Here is a 14,771-nt window from a genome sequence, read left to right on the forward strand (position 1 = left end):
GTAGATGGGCATGATGGGAGGGGTGGAAGTGGGTCAGGAGGTGGGGAAGTGTGGGTCTGGCCTCTAATTAACTTCTCCATCAGCCCTATGGCGCTTACTTCATGTTATGCACCTGCACAATAAGACGAATGCAGCCATATGACTTGAATGATTGGTGTCATCTGGAAACATTGCCGTGCCACCTCTGGACTTACGGTTTCGATCGAGTGTTTTATTCCAAACTTCCACCTCTGTTGTGCCGACTGTGTCCACAATATTTCTCTCTTTATAAATCTACAGAGACATTTACATGTTCACAGAAATATAATTAAAGCTGAAACATTCAAAGGGAGTCAGCTAGGCATGTGTGACGGTTGTTTTTATTATGGAAGCTCATCTGGAGTCTCCTGTTGCTTCATGAATCTGGTATATTATTGTAATACACACCATTATTACACCATGACCTCTCAGCAGGCTGATTAAAGGATCCAATTAAGAACAATAACATAATTTCAGCAGCTGTATTATTAAGTTATATGAGATCTGCATCTTCTTGGTGTGTGCACTATTTATATATATTGTAATGTATATGGTATAATATAGCACTATGAAGTTTAGAAATGGAAAAAATTGAATTCTTGCTTCATACAGCATGGAAATAAAGATAGACGTTCACTCTGTTTATTTTTGCGCTGCTCAGATGCACAACAACAAACTGTGTCGGGACTCATTTCACCCCCCACACTGAACTACATACAGTAATACCGAGGCTGCTTCTCTCCTCCTAGTCCTCCCCGACTGCAGCCCTCTCCTGCTCTTTAATCCTCTCTTTCAATCTAATTTTGTTTTCCATTTCACCTGCTTAAACATCACGTTAGCATTACTGGTAAGCACAAAGAGTATTAGTGATGTAATTTACAAAAATGTGTGATTTCATTCTGCCACGTTCGTATTGTCTCTCTCCCCTGAACATGCACACACACTATGTGTGTCTCTCATAATCATGTTGCAATCATGTGAAAAAGCACAGGAATATTAAATATTAACTGCACATTCATTCTAGGCAAGCAGAATATGAAATGAATTAATCATGGCGTACAAGGCAGTCTAGATTCTTATCCTTTATCCTTATCTTGCCTTTATGTACTGTGAGGATGCGTCGCAGGAAATTAACAGTGGCTAATGAGAGAAACCAGTGTGTGTATTGTTTGTAAAGCTTGTGTGTGTGTGTGAGAATGTCATATTTTCCAATTTGAAGTCTAAATGCCACATGAAATGTCTGGTTCATCCCACATGTTATCTATGCACAACGACCACTTATTGCCCATTAACTAGTCTTGGATGCTACAGCTGAGCCTGAGAAAACAGTTGTACTGCGTAATGTCTTCTGTGGTTTGGGGAAGGAGCCTTTTCCAACACCTGAGAAAATGGCACTGATGATGCCACAGCGGTGTCAGCTAAGCTTGCACTTATAATGGAATGCAGGGAAACAAACTCTAAGTGTGAAGTCTGAAAAATGTTGCTATGGGATTCCTTTATCTTAGAGACCCCCCAAGGTGAAAAATCACTTTTTTCCATATGGTATTTTTTATATGCTTGAAGACATATCACGAGTGAAATAAGCAGTCACCACCATAGTTGAGCATTTCCACCTTGAAATTTCAGTGTTCCAGTGACAAAAACACAAATTCAGACTTCTGGGGTTTAATATGCACAAACCTGAGGAACCTATCTCATCAACTTGCATGACGAGGCTTTCTGTATCATTATTCTTCTTCAGAATTGGTTTCTGTTTCTGTATGTATGGCTAAATCTTATCTTAAATTACTCTAATATTACAACTTGTCATTGACATTTAGCATAAAGTAGTTTTATAGAGTTTCAGGAGAGTGAGAGGTGAACCGGTGTGCTCGAGCTGCAGCGAGTAAGGACAGGTGGATGGAGCAATACGCAGGGATTTCATAGATCTGGACATTCAAGAAAAAGCAATGATTAGAGTTACATTTCAGCCATTCTGAGGTAGAAAGGGATTATTTTAACTTCTCAACATGTAACTTTAAGACACAGAGAGGAGTTTTAGGGGTTAAAGCCACGACCTCAGAATGATATCAAAGATGTGGGCAAGCAAAACCTAACAAAAGATGCTATAGAGCTGAAGGATTCCTGCATCTTAAGAGCCTGACCCATACAAAAGATAAAAAGTGGAACTATTTCAGCCTCTGCTGATTCAATTGTGACCATTCTTTTTAAAATCTGGAGCATGTAAATCCCAATTTAGCAACGTTCAACGTTTCTTATTATTCATGGTAACAAAAGTTTATCTAAAACGGCAAAAAAAAGCACATTGAGGAGAAAGAGACAGAGACAGAGAGGGGAGGGGAACCAAATGGCTCTTTCACAGCCAAACTTTGGGTCCAGACCAGCGATAGTTTGCTTTGGAAATGATTCTCTTAACCATCTCTCTCTCTCTTTCTTGATCTCTCTGCTGCCTCTATCTCTCTATCTCTCATGCTTGATAGCCCCCCTGCATGCTCCTAATAACCCATGATGAGTCCTCCACACTTGAGCACCCTCCCATCAGACACCCGCTGAGACCCACACACACACACACACACACACAAACACACACGCAACACACACTTTACCCCAGTGTGTTGGACATGGAGGGGTGTGGATGATGACAGCCATCAGCGGGGCAATTAATGTGCCCGTCCCCCTGGTTACAATGCAAAACTGAGAGGAAGCAGAAAAACAATATTAGCCAACGTGGCTGGCTCCTAACAGTATAATTAGCCAAACATGCTGCTCCCCACTTGGACCTAAAAACTCAAAAAAAAAAAAAAAAGGCCCATCTGGCAGTGATGCAAGAACAGGATGAAGGAGGGACACCAGGAAGCGTAGAGAGGAGTGGAGCCTTTCAAGATAGGGAGGCTGAAAATGGTAAAGAGATGAATAAGTGACCGCTTTGTAGTAAGAACTAGCCCGAATGTGACTCTGTTTCACACTGAGAGAGGAGCGATCGGGAACGGAGGGGCCAAAGTGAGGGTGGAGAAAGCGATGGAGGTAAGACAGAGAAGTGAGAGGAAGGCATAAAGAAGAGATGGACGAAGAGCGGGAGAGGAGGGCGGTGCAGACACAGGACCATGCCTGTAGCATACTGATGCTGCTGTAAGGCATGCAGTCAGCGTGGCCCTGGCTATGCAACCAGGCATGCTGCTGCAGAGGGCTGCTGGGCTGTCTCATCATACAGAATGTGTGTGTGGACTTTTTCACGTGTGCACGTATTGTTGATGATGACGTTGTGTGCAAATGATACAATAAGCGAAACATGGGATCAGAGAACAACACTATGTTTCTGACCTTGTACACACATGTAACAAATGGGTGTGTGTGTGTGTGTGTGTGTGTGTGTGTGTGTGCTGCAGTGATGGTGGGTTGTTCGTTATGCTGCACGTGTCTCCTCCTGCAAAGCCTGTGTTATTACAACAATGAGGCCTGGCTGCTCCTGTGCTATAGTTTCTGTTTCCATACCACAGTCCCACAGGAACCCCCCCCCCAAGGACAACCAATTGGAGCTCCAACAGAAACACAGATCGCCATAAACATCTCACACAGCTCATGAACTCCTGCAGAACAACATGCAAGAACACAAAGAGAATGTTTGTTTCTATTTTTCTGAACGTTACGTTAGTTTTTTTCACATGTAGTTGTTTATTTTACTCAATTTGCATCACTGTAATTAACTGCATATATTAAAAGATAACTAAACATATAGCAGAAGAAAAGGAAGGAAAAAATAAAGTCAAAGGGATGTGAATCGTATTGTTTGAGTGTTCGTCATTCCTTATGTGAGCATCAATTTGAATATGTTTGAAACTTCCAGTGGCAGGAATTCCCTCTGGGAAAGTATAGCCAGAAGGCTGCCTTCTTCCTCCTGCTTTGACTCATTGTTTCTGGTCATGCTGTAAGTTGCAGAGAGACTGGCCTGATGTTGTATCTGAAATTTAAAAAGTATTGGATTTGGAACAGGGGATGGACCCAGTATCTCTTATCCTTGGCCTTCCAAGCAGATATGTCACCCTAAGAAAGAAAAGACTGTATGGTATTATTACTTACGCAGCAAGTAAAAACATTTTACTGCACTGGATCAATGAAAAAGTGCCAACATTCGAGGGCTGGCAGATAGTGCTGACTGACGTAGCATCACTGGAATATTTTACATGTATTTACATTCAAAAATTGAAAAATTTTATAAGATTTGGGAACCGTATTGGAACTGTGTGGAGCTGGAAATATCAATCATGCTACTGCAAGGTTTTCATATGGATTTACATTGATAGATGTAACTATCAACATTTCTGTGTCAGAATCTGAGCCAATGTGTTTTAGTTTTTTGTGTTCATTGTTATGATCACTGTTGGTATAATGCACTTTGTCATCAGATGTAATGTTAAAATTAACAAACATAAGAGAAAAAAAACTGTATATACTAAGCGATACTAAAAACATAGCAAGAGAAGGAAAAAAATAGGCCAAAAGGGTTTTGGCAGGGAAAAAATGTGAATCATATCGTTCCTTATGTGAGCATCAATTCAAAAATCTGTTGAAATTTCCAGTGAAATGGCAGGAATTGGCTCATATCATTAGGTTGTTCCCTATTGGTGAGTATAGCCAGAAGGCTGCCTTTCTCCTCCCGCACTATTTGACTCTGTCCAGCAGCCAACAGGAGGCCTGCTCTTCCTTTGTGTCTCACTCAGTCCCTCATCTTCACCCGTCTCTCAGAAAGAGATCCAGAAATGGATTTCATTCATTAGCAGAGATGAGAGCAGAATGCAGGGGGTGGAGGGGTACAAAAGTGTCTTTTTCTGCATCTCTAAAAGTGTGCCACATGGTGAAAAATAGAGGGAAAATAAAAAAAAGAGAAGTGAAAACGCTCGGTGATGTTCTCCTCCATCTTTAATGAAAGAGAATGAGAAGAGCTGTCGCTTTCGGTCTCCCACTGCTCCACCACAACCTGATTGCTGTCTGATGATGATGGCACTACTTCCTGACATCTAATTGAAATAATTGTGTGTAATCACTTTAAAAGACTGGCAGGAGACATGCAAGCAATGAGAAGTAGTTAAGAAAAAGCAACAGCATTTTAATTGAATCTTCCCAGATGCATCTGATTCCATCAAACAAGTGTAAAGCCACCAGGAGACAGGCGGAGATGCGGCAGTGCCACAGTTCAATTGAGAGATGAATAGTGGCGTAATGGGTTTAGGAGCTGTGAAAGAGAGCAGGGTTTAGGTGGATCTGCTTCAGCCATTCTTTCGTACTCGCACACTTTATCCCACATAATCTGTAAGAAATCTTCAGAGTACCACACTGTATCCAGGTCGACTTTCCCAGGAACGGATCTTTAATACTGTATTTCACATAAACAACCCAAGCGAGGATTTTGAGCTATTATTGCTGATTCTCTAAAAAAACACCTTCCCTCAGTCAGAAGCGCCAAAGAAGATGGTTTGCAATCACTAGACGAAGACAAGGGTTTTGTCGCGATGGATATTGTGACTAAAATGCTCAGTCTGGACCTCCGTGTGCAGTCGCTGCTGTTTCATGGGCCTGTGCACCACTGGGCCAGTCGGAGGATTTCTCAAGGCCCATAACACACAGAGACCCCAGGCCGGGGAGAGCCTGTCCACAGCCATTTCCCTACTCTTTAATCTCAGCGGCCGACTGGAGAGAGCAGCGCTGCACATTCCATTAATGTAAAGTGGGGCTTGAAGGCCCGTAATTTATTGGCTCTGCAGACTCGCCTCCCCTCATCTCACTCATACTGGCTCCCAGCCACCAAATACTCCCCCTGATACCCGCCGACATGCAGCACCCTGTGCTCAGCGCTTTACGCTATTTCACTTTGTTTCTCCCTTTAGCTCTCCCTCCCTCTATAGCACTCTCTGCCTTTACCTCTTTGTGTCTGCTCCTCTTATCTCCCACCTTTTGCCTCAATCCTCTCACATACTGTATATACAGAAGAGATTCCTTCTGCACCACATTTCTCCAGTCAGATTTATGACATTTCATCCTTTTGTTGCTCCAAAAGCTTGTCCTATGAAAGGATGAAACAAGAAGCTTAGGTTCTTTATCTGCATCTGTATCACTTATTTAACTTGTTAGTTTAATTACCAACAGAAATGACACATTCACAAAATTAACTGCAGAAGAGTAGAAGAATCCCCCACTGAGAAAGATGAATTGAAAGACAAAGAAGCATAAGACAGAAAATGAGGGGATGTAAAAATCTGGTTCTCTCTTATTGATTCTCCTCTATTTCTGCCCCTCCCCTCTCTTCTTCCATTTTCTGGGTCTGAACTATTTGTCATGATCTGTGCTGCAATGGTAAGGATGCCCTCCTGACCATTAAGCTGCAAGGATGCCAGAAAGTACCAGGATCTGCTAGCAGGGAAAGCCGGGTGAGGATGGAGGACAGGTGCATAAGAGGGGGGATAAAGAAGAGGTAAGTGGTATCACCGAATCCTAAAGCAAAGGGAGCAGAAATGGACATGACAGGGTTTTCTCAAAGAAAGAAGAGAGTATGGTTCTTGCAGCTGCTGTTCACATTAGGGAAAGCCACAGTGGATTTTATTTTCTTAGTTATTAATTTTGTAACTGTTTTACCATAAGCCAGGCTGCTGTTCTTTGTCTTTGTCTCTTTGTCTTGGGTTTTCGTTACGTCACCAGACTCAAATCTTGTGTTCCCTTTACAAAACCCTTGTGTCAACACAGTTTCTGCTAGTTGAAGCTCAGCTGCAGTTACAATTAAAAAACAGTCAGCGAGCAAAGCACATCATTGGGACATTGTAGAGGTTGAGGGGAAAAGGACATAGACATGGTTTATAAGTCCCCAGCAGTGTTGTGTCTGACTCAGTTGGGCTCTCGATCAGACTTTTATCAAAAATTGAGCCTCATGGGAGCAGAGCTATGATAATGCATGATAATTTGTAGGAGTGGAGCAAATTAACCGAAATGCCAGCAGGAAAACACAAGTATCCCCTCAACCCCCAACAAACAAAGAGCCTCTAGAGGTTAAAAAAACCCCACAAAGTCGAGAAATATAGTCCCCCAAAAATTTACAGCACAATCAAATCCATTAAATTCAGATTATGTGATTGACTAGCACAGACAGAAAGGCCAGGTTTCCTAGCCAGCCAGCCAATACACCAGTTTCTCTGCAATAAAACTTCATGTGCCAAGACCTCCTCCACATGTCTAGCTGGACCTCCTGCACACCCTTTTATCAGGCAACACGCAGAATCCTGGAGTTTTACGGACTATACACTGTTGTAATTGTTTTTTAATTTAAAGTAATTGTGTTATGTGTTGTGCTGGTGAGTGCAAAATGTCTCCTGTGTGTATTCTAGTACTTGGGAACTAAGATTTAATTTGGGAAATGTACAATCTAATTAAAGAGCCAACTTTTATGTATGAAGAAAATCTATATATTGATATTGAGTTAAATAACCTTTGTGAGCTATTTAATCAGGGGATTTCAGTAAAGCTAGGAGAAGGGTTAAGAGAATTCTGTTTAATTTGGTCAGATTTTTTATTCATTTTATCAGCCGCCAATGAATTATCATCATAGAAGGTTTATATTTGTAATGTTTTGTATCTTTCTTCTAGTCTAAAATAACTCTTATGTCCTCAGCGGTGGAGTTAAGGAGTCTGACAATTTCACTGACCGCCAAATGCACTGCAAAAAATTAAACAAAATAAAATAAACTGTTAACAATATATTGCCATTTTGCAGATTTTTAGTAAATTACTTACAAAAATTTTTTTGTCTGCACTAAAACTAAGCTGCAAGAGCAGTAGTGCACAATTTTAGCAGTAGTGTGCAAGTGCAAAATACATAGATGCTGAGCTACTGTGTATTTATGGAACTCTAAAGTAATACAATAAAAACAACCATGCATCTGTAGCGATATGTCCATATGCACGTCTGCAGTCAAGGCTTTGCAGGCCTTTTACATACACAAAAAATGAGATATAGCAAACTAAAAAGAAAAAAGGGGAAATCCAAAAAGCAAAACTTGGGCTTTTTAAAAGTTTTTGTTAAACAAAATCCAAAAATAAAATAATTTCATTAGCATTTCTAGAGATTATTTGTTTGTTTGCATGTGTGATTGAACTATAAATACTCTAAATGCAGAGTGCCAAAGGCTCTGTATAGGGCTTCAGAAAGGAAAATCTATTTTCTTTGACTATTTTTTTTTACCATTCCTCATAAATGTAAAGCATTATAAGATTATTTAGATTCACCACACATTCATTCCCAAAGACCCCTGCAGTTTTCTCTGCTCCAATTTGCTTCACAAATGGACACAGTGGTACATAGCAGCGCTGAATGTACGCAAACACACATAGAGGTACACACAAAGTCACACATAATGGATGTCAAAAAGAATTGTTTGGGTTCCACACCAGGGCTGGGGGGTAAGGCAGCCGAGACACAAATACTTAATCACACATACACAAGCGGCAACAAAACACACCAACACAATTTACCACAGACGCACACATACAGGAGACTGAGGGTACGTGAGGAATGTACAATGACTTGTAAGTCCAGTCTTGCAGAGGAAAGGAACAGAACCGGAGAACGGGGGAGGTGTGGGCGCAGGGGCAGTCTGGGGTCAATTAGTATTCATAAAAGACAAATGAATCCATAGCTGCGGCCTAATATCAATTACTTTTGATCACCTAATCAATTAGAGTTGGTTAGGGTTACTGTAGCTAAATAGAAAATTAACTGCGACATTCACCATTGGTGTCAAGATGACTTTTCATCAGCCCCCACATCGGACATGTTAATTTCCTCATCAAGGTGGGGAACGGAGGGATATTCGCCCGCCTGGTCGAAAATGCATACTCCTGCACTCACACGTGAAATCACACACACAGTTATTACAGGTCCTTTATTAAATATCCCCGTGGCCCCTTAATAGACAAATAGCATCTGATTCTATCAAGCAGAGTGTAGAGAAAGAGAGAGCGAGGGAGGGGAGAAAATTAACGCAGTCCTCGGTGGCAAAGAGAATATGCAGCACCGAGAGACAGAGTAAATGAGTAATTCAGAACTGATTGATTGTACAAGAGAGAGTGAAAAATGGAGAATGAGAGAGCGCAAAATAGGGAGAGATATAAAGAGCCGGAGAGAGATAAAAAGGACCATAGATTGCAGAAGAGGGGAGGGATTGGAAGAAAATGGAAGATAGAGATTTGATAGATGGATAAAGGGAGAGAAAGATTCAGACGTGAGAAAGATGGAGTGGTAGTCACTTCCCAAATCTTAGCTGGATGGTTATTAAGTTTACATTTGCTGTATGGCTGGTGTTACTGCACCTGCTTCTTTCCATTCCCACCCCTAACCTAGTTTAAGTTCAGCCATCGCCTCAGGCTTGTGGAAGAGGAGTGACAGCAATATCAGGTCAAGCCTGGGGAGGAGAGAGGCCCAGTGGTTAGTATTCCCTAAGTGTCAAAACCAAAGAGACTGGAGGGAGATGGAGGGAAGAGAGTGCCTGGTGGAGGCAGAGAGAGGATGTCATAAGGATGAAGGTTTAACTTAGGTAAAACAACTATTGGCCTCATTCAAATCAATGCTGAAAAATATGTCTATGTACTACCGCTTTGTTTGGCTAAACAGATATTTGTTGCCTAGATGACATTTACTGGCAGCATTGGAATTGGGGATATGTGTAGTTAAGCTGAAATCATAAAGAAATGGTCAAGTCCAGCATCAGTCATCTCATTGCTCAAGTCATTATTGGCCTTTCAGACAAGATAGCTGCACTGCTCAAGAGCAGGCTGTCTTCAGATATCTGAAGAAATATTCTACCATACCCTGATCAGCCACAACATCAAACCACCCACCTAATATGTGTAGGTCCCCCTTCTGCTGCCAAAAAACTCTGACCCACTGGAACTTGGACACTTCTAGGCATGTCTTTTCACCAGGACACTGGCAGTGGTCCTTTGGGTCCTGTGGGTGGTGAACTGAGGCCTCAATATATCAGGCTTGTTCCAGATTGGGATCTGGGGAGTTTGGAGGCTGAGTCATTTTTGGACTCTTTGTCATGTTCCTTAATGTATTCCTGAGCAGTTTTACAATGTAGTAAGGAGCACTGTAAAGCTGAAGGAGTGATGTTGCCGCTGGGGGCTGTGCTGGTCTGCAACAGCATTAAGGTAGTGGTACATGTCAAATTAACATCCATAAGAATGTCATGATTTCCAGCAGATCATTCCATTTCAATGAGTTGACCTGTGTTATTCACTTTACTTGTCAGTGGTTCTAATGTTGTGGCTGATTGAAAATGAGACAATCCTGATGATAAACTGTGGTGATCCCCTAATGTTTCATCTAGCACAATAGATGTTGACATGTATCTTTTAGAATTTTGTGAGAAGTTGGTGCACACATTTAAATTCTCTTCAGGATGAGTTATGGTTGCTTCAGGTTCCAGTTTTGTTTTCGAACACAGCATCACATCAAAAATTTTGGTTGTGTCAGTACTACAATGACACCAGCAAAACTTCTTGCATTTACATCAAGTCCAGCTTTCTGTTTAGTGCTAAAATATGAGCAAGTTAGCTTTCCTTAATGACCAACAATATTAACATGGCAAACATTAAACTGCTCAAAGCTTCGCTGTGGCCAAAATCAATTGTTTTTACCAAGTTAAACATGTTGATGTTGACGTTTTCATTTGCTGGAAGACATATCATGAGCATAATAAATAGTCAGCGTGAATGGTGAGGGTTTCCACCTTGAAAGTGCAGTGTATTGATTACAGGCTCAAAAGCATAGATTCAGACTTGCAGGGTTTTGTACGTAACAAACCCAAAGAAACAGTCCTGTCAATGTGCAGTTAATCCTCAAAAGGGTCAGAAGATGCATGGTTGAATTACTCCAACTACAACTTGCCATTGTGTATCGTAGAGTAATTTTATAGTGTTTGAACAGAATCATAGGTGAGCTGGTGTGCTTCAGCTGCAGCACGTTGTGAATTAGTAGGTAGAGAGAGAGGGGAGGACTTCATTGCACATTCCAAAAGAAGTGCAGCGTTATATCTAAGCCATTTTAAGGCAGGACAGGATTATTTTTACTGAGAAAAAACTTCTAAATATGTAACTTTGATGCACAGAGATTAGTTTTTGGGGTTTAATCAATGACTGGAGACAGACTTTAATGGCAATATGCTTCACATTGGCCTGTTAGAACCGTCAGTGTGAGCATGCCAGCCCACTGACATTAGTATTTAAGTCTGAGCTCCGCTGTGTCTGAGCACAGGCTCGCAGAGCTGCAAGCATATTCAGTATTTATCCAAGATTTTTCTCTAGCTTTAACTAAGTGCTTTGAGTTGTCTGGGCATAGCCATAAAAATCTTAATCATGCTTGGGTTCCCAGAAGCAGGTATTGCAGAGAAAGCAAATTAACATTTAGCGAATATGTTCAGCATGCACATTTTGCGTGGGTATTTTGTTATGATGTCTTGGTGTATTTTCATACATAGGACTATAACCACGAGTAACACACACTGTATGTATATGCAACGAAGTGACCACTAAGCTCCCTCCATGTGGCTGTTCACTATAGTCATAATACTGCAGATTGGATGTCCATGACATGAATCACGTGTGTAGCTCACTCCGAGACAGATGTTGATGTGGATTCATTTTTATTCCTGCAGATTCATTTCTCTCTGCCCTCCGTGTCTTGCCCTCTCTCTAATTTGTCTCTCTTCTCCTCCCCCCTCTCCATCCCCACCTTCCTCCGTGTCTTTGAGGCCAATGGTCGAGACAGGCTTGCACGATGCAGTATTGATGTGGACGGTTAGTTAGCTCTTCCTCCACATATAGTCCTTCCTGTCTAATTAGTGTCGAAGGAGAAGAGTATGAGCTGCCGCTGTGTGTGCGCCTATGTGTGCACGTGTGTCCTAGCCTCTGCTCTCTTATCTCAGAGCTCTCATTAACCAGGCTTTGTTTTCCTTAGCTTCATTAGCATTCCCATGACAGCAGTTGTTACCTCAGCACTAGGCTAAATGCTAGGCTAAATGGTAGCCATAAGAAGTCGGTTTGCCCCTTTTCATTAACATTAGTCTGTTTACATTGTTAAAGTGTTTGTAAGTGCAGTGACACAGCGTTCTCTAATAGCACCTCGGTCGTGGCTCCACATACATAAGCGTGTGCTTTTTGCAGTTCTGCTTGAAAATAGAGGGAGACAAATCATCTTTCCTTCAGAATATGTTAGGCTTGCTTTCACCTTTAGGCGAATTCGCTTGTCTGTGCCCATGAGGAATCCTGACTAGTCTATTAACATGAAGGCAGCATCTGCACAGACATGTTTCCTGCAGGTTGTAGGACACTCTGTGCAGCCTCTAATATCGCTCATTGGCCAGAATGCAGAGAGGAAACAGAGGAAATAGGAACAAACAGAGAGAAGACACCAGGAGGGTTGCTGATCAAGGGACAGATGTGGGGGGAAGGTGGAGGCAGAAGGAGCGGAAAAATGTAAAATTGATGAGGCGAAGGGGTGCAGGAGGTTGTTTTAAGGGTCCCGGTGAATGTTCCTTATTGAGATGAAGCGTTATCTTGGGGGAAGTCTAGTGAATCAGGGGGAGATATGTAAAGGAGATCAGGCTGTGACAGGGGAACACCTGTGCTAAGATGATGCAGGAGAGAAGGGTGCAACTACCATCCATCTGTAATGATCACCATGGAGACCATATAGCAGCCTGATGAGGTGGTGGGTATGTTCAGCAGAGTCCCAGAGGAGGGGTTCAAAGGCCAGCAGCTCTGCATTTCCTCCATCCATTCTCTTCCTCCATCCTCCACTAATACACCAGACCCTGCTCCCCAATGATACAGTAGAACACATTAAATATGAGCATACAAACCCAGCTACAAAAAGACCCTATTAGTGGTTTAACATATTTCTCCCATTAACTTCACTGTATGTGCTGTTTATTCTGTACTACTACATTTTTCAAATCATTCCATACAATGTTAGATTGATGTATGATATGTAGATCCATTTACAGCCCACATATAAAGTTGTTGTTTCATTGGAATCAAGGTCAGGAAGAACCCTATGCAATGTAACTATAGCAAAAATTTTGTTCCTATACAACTAAACCAAACCAAAGCCTTTTCATTTACGTTTGAAAGAAACATATACCCACACTGAAAGGAAAGACTGTGAGGCAGAAAAGGTTTTCAATTTAACAGAGCCACAAAGTTTACACATTTGCATAGGAAGGGAGGATGGCATCAAAACTCAGCAACAGGAATTTCACCTTGAAAACTGGTGTTCGAGTCCTGTTTGGCACTATTATTCTTAGTCTTTTCACTCGCTGTTTGGTTTGGGTAAGACACCAAACCTATGGTGTTCAATCTGGGGAAAAAAATCAAGCTTTGGTGGACAATTTCACAAGATAGTACTTGTTAGAAGGCTGGTTGAGTTTAGGCACCAAATAACTTAGTCAAATTTAGAGAAACAGCACAATGGTTAAAATATGACCCCTTAACAACATGTTTGAAGCTTCTCCTGCATTTTCTGGATTACAGAGTAAAAAGTGCTGTGCTTGTTTTAAGGGTGTGATTATTTGGAAAGGACTAGAACAGTAAAATAATATAATAAATGGGAAAGACATGTTGAATTCAAAAGTCTCTCTGTCACGTTACAAAAAAAACCAATGCAGCAGAAAACACAGTTCCCTCGATATGTAATTGAGAATGCAGTGTAGTTGCATAGGAATGAAATTTTAGGAAACAGGGCTGCAGACAATTTAGTCGTCTCCACTTGTACATTTCAACTTATTGTACGTTAATAGGCATGTCTAAACTAACAAGTTCCCTTAGCAGGAAAATTGGATTAATGCTGCACCCTAAGCACTTAAATTCTCCACCATGCTGACTGAAATTACATCTCCACATCCCTAGGCCAGAAGATGTTAAATTTTATCAGTACAGCTTGTACCAAATACCATTTATTTTTTTGCACACCAATTCTGTTTTTGCTGGGTGAATAAAACAGGGGAGTTGGCCCCCAGATCAGACATGTCACTGTACTGTGGTATATCTATCATGCTATATTATACTAGTATGTGCATTTAAATGAAGTTGTGTGAGTTCTTCGGTTGCCCCGGTGGTAGCGCAGTTGCCTCACAGCAAGACGGACCTTTCCCTGTGGGGCTTGCATATCTTCCTTGTGCCTGCATGGATTTTCTCGGGGTGCTCTGGCTTCCTCCCACAGTCCATAGATGTACATGGTAGGTTAACTGGCGACTTGAAATTGACTGCAGATGTGAGCGTGAGCATGGTTGTTTGTCACTTTGTGTTAGGACAGGAATCGAATGGCAACCCATCCACCTCTCGAACATGTCAGCTGGGACAGGCTCCAGCCCTCCGTGACCCTCCACAAGGATAAAGCAGGTAGAGCTAATGGGTGGAAGGAAGGATGGTTTTCCCTGCATCAAAACAAAGGTCTCATTCTAATGAATGAAGCGGATGTGTTTTATAGACAGTCCCAGTGCAGCTTTAAAGCAAAGCTAAAGGAAATTAATGTGAGAAAAACTTTCAGCTATCTCAAACACTGTGGCATGTCAGCTTTACTGAATGTGTGTGTACCTCACAATCAAAGAGCACGTGGCTTCTTTAGACCCATTGTTCTTTAGGCCTGTTAAATACTAACTGTGAGGAATCTGTTATCGAAGAGACAGCAGACAGTAGATTAAATCATCCATGAT

General features: G+C 41.6%; 1 protein-coding gene across 2 annotated transcripts in view; it reads right to left on the reverse strand.

The window, feature by feature from the left end:
* The window catches only part of dab1a (DAB adaptor protein 1a), a 229,809-nt gene that overhangs the window by 104,300 nt on the left and 110,738 nt on the right, over positions 1-14,771 (reverse strand). The window lies entirely within an intron of this gene.

The sequence above is a fragment of the Amphiprion ocellaris genome, chromosome 2, assembly GCF_022539595.1.
Source record: "Amphiprion ocellaris isolate individual 3 ecotype Okinawa chromosome 2, ASM2253959v1, whole genome shotgun sequence".
NCBI classification, from domain to species: Eukaryota; Metazoa; Chordata; class Actinopteri; family Pomacentridae; genus Amphiprion; species Amphiprion ocellaris.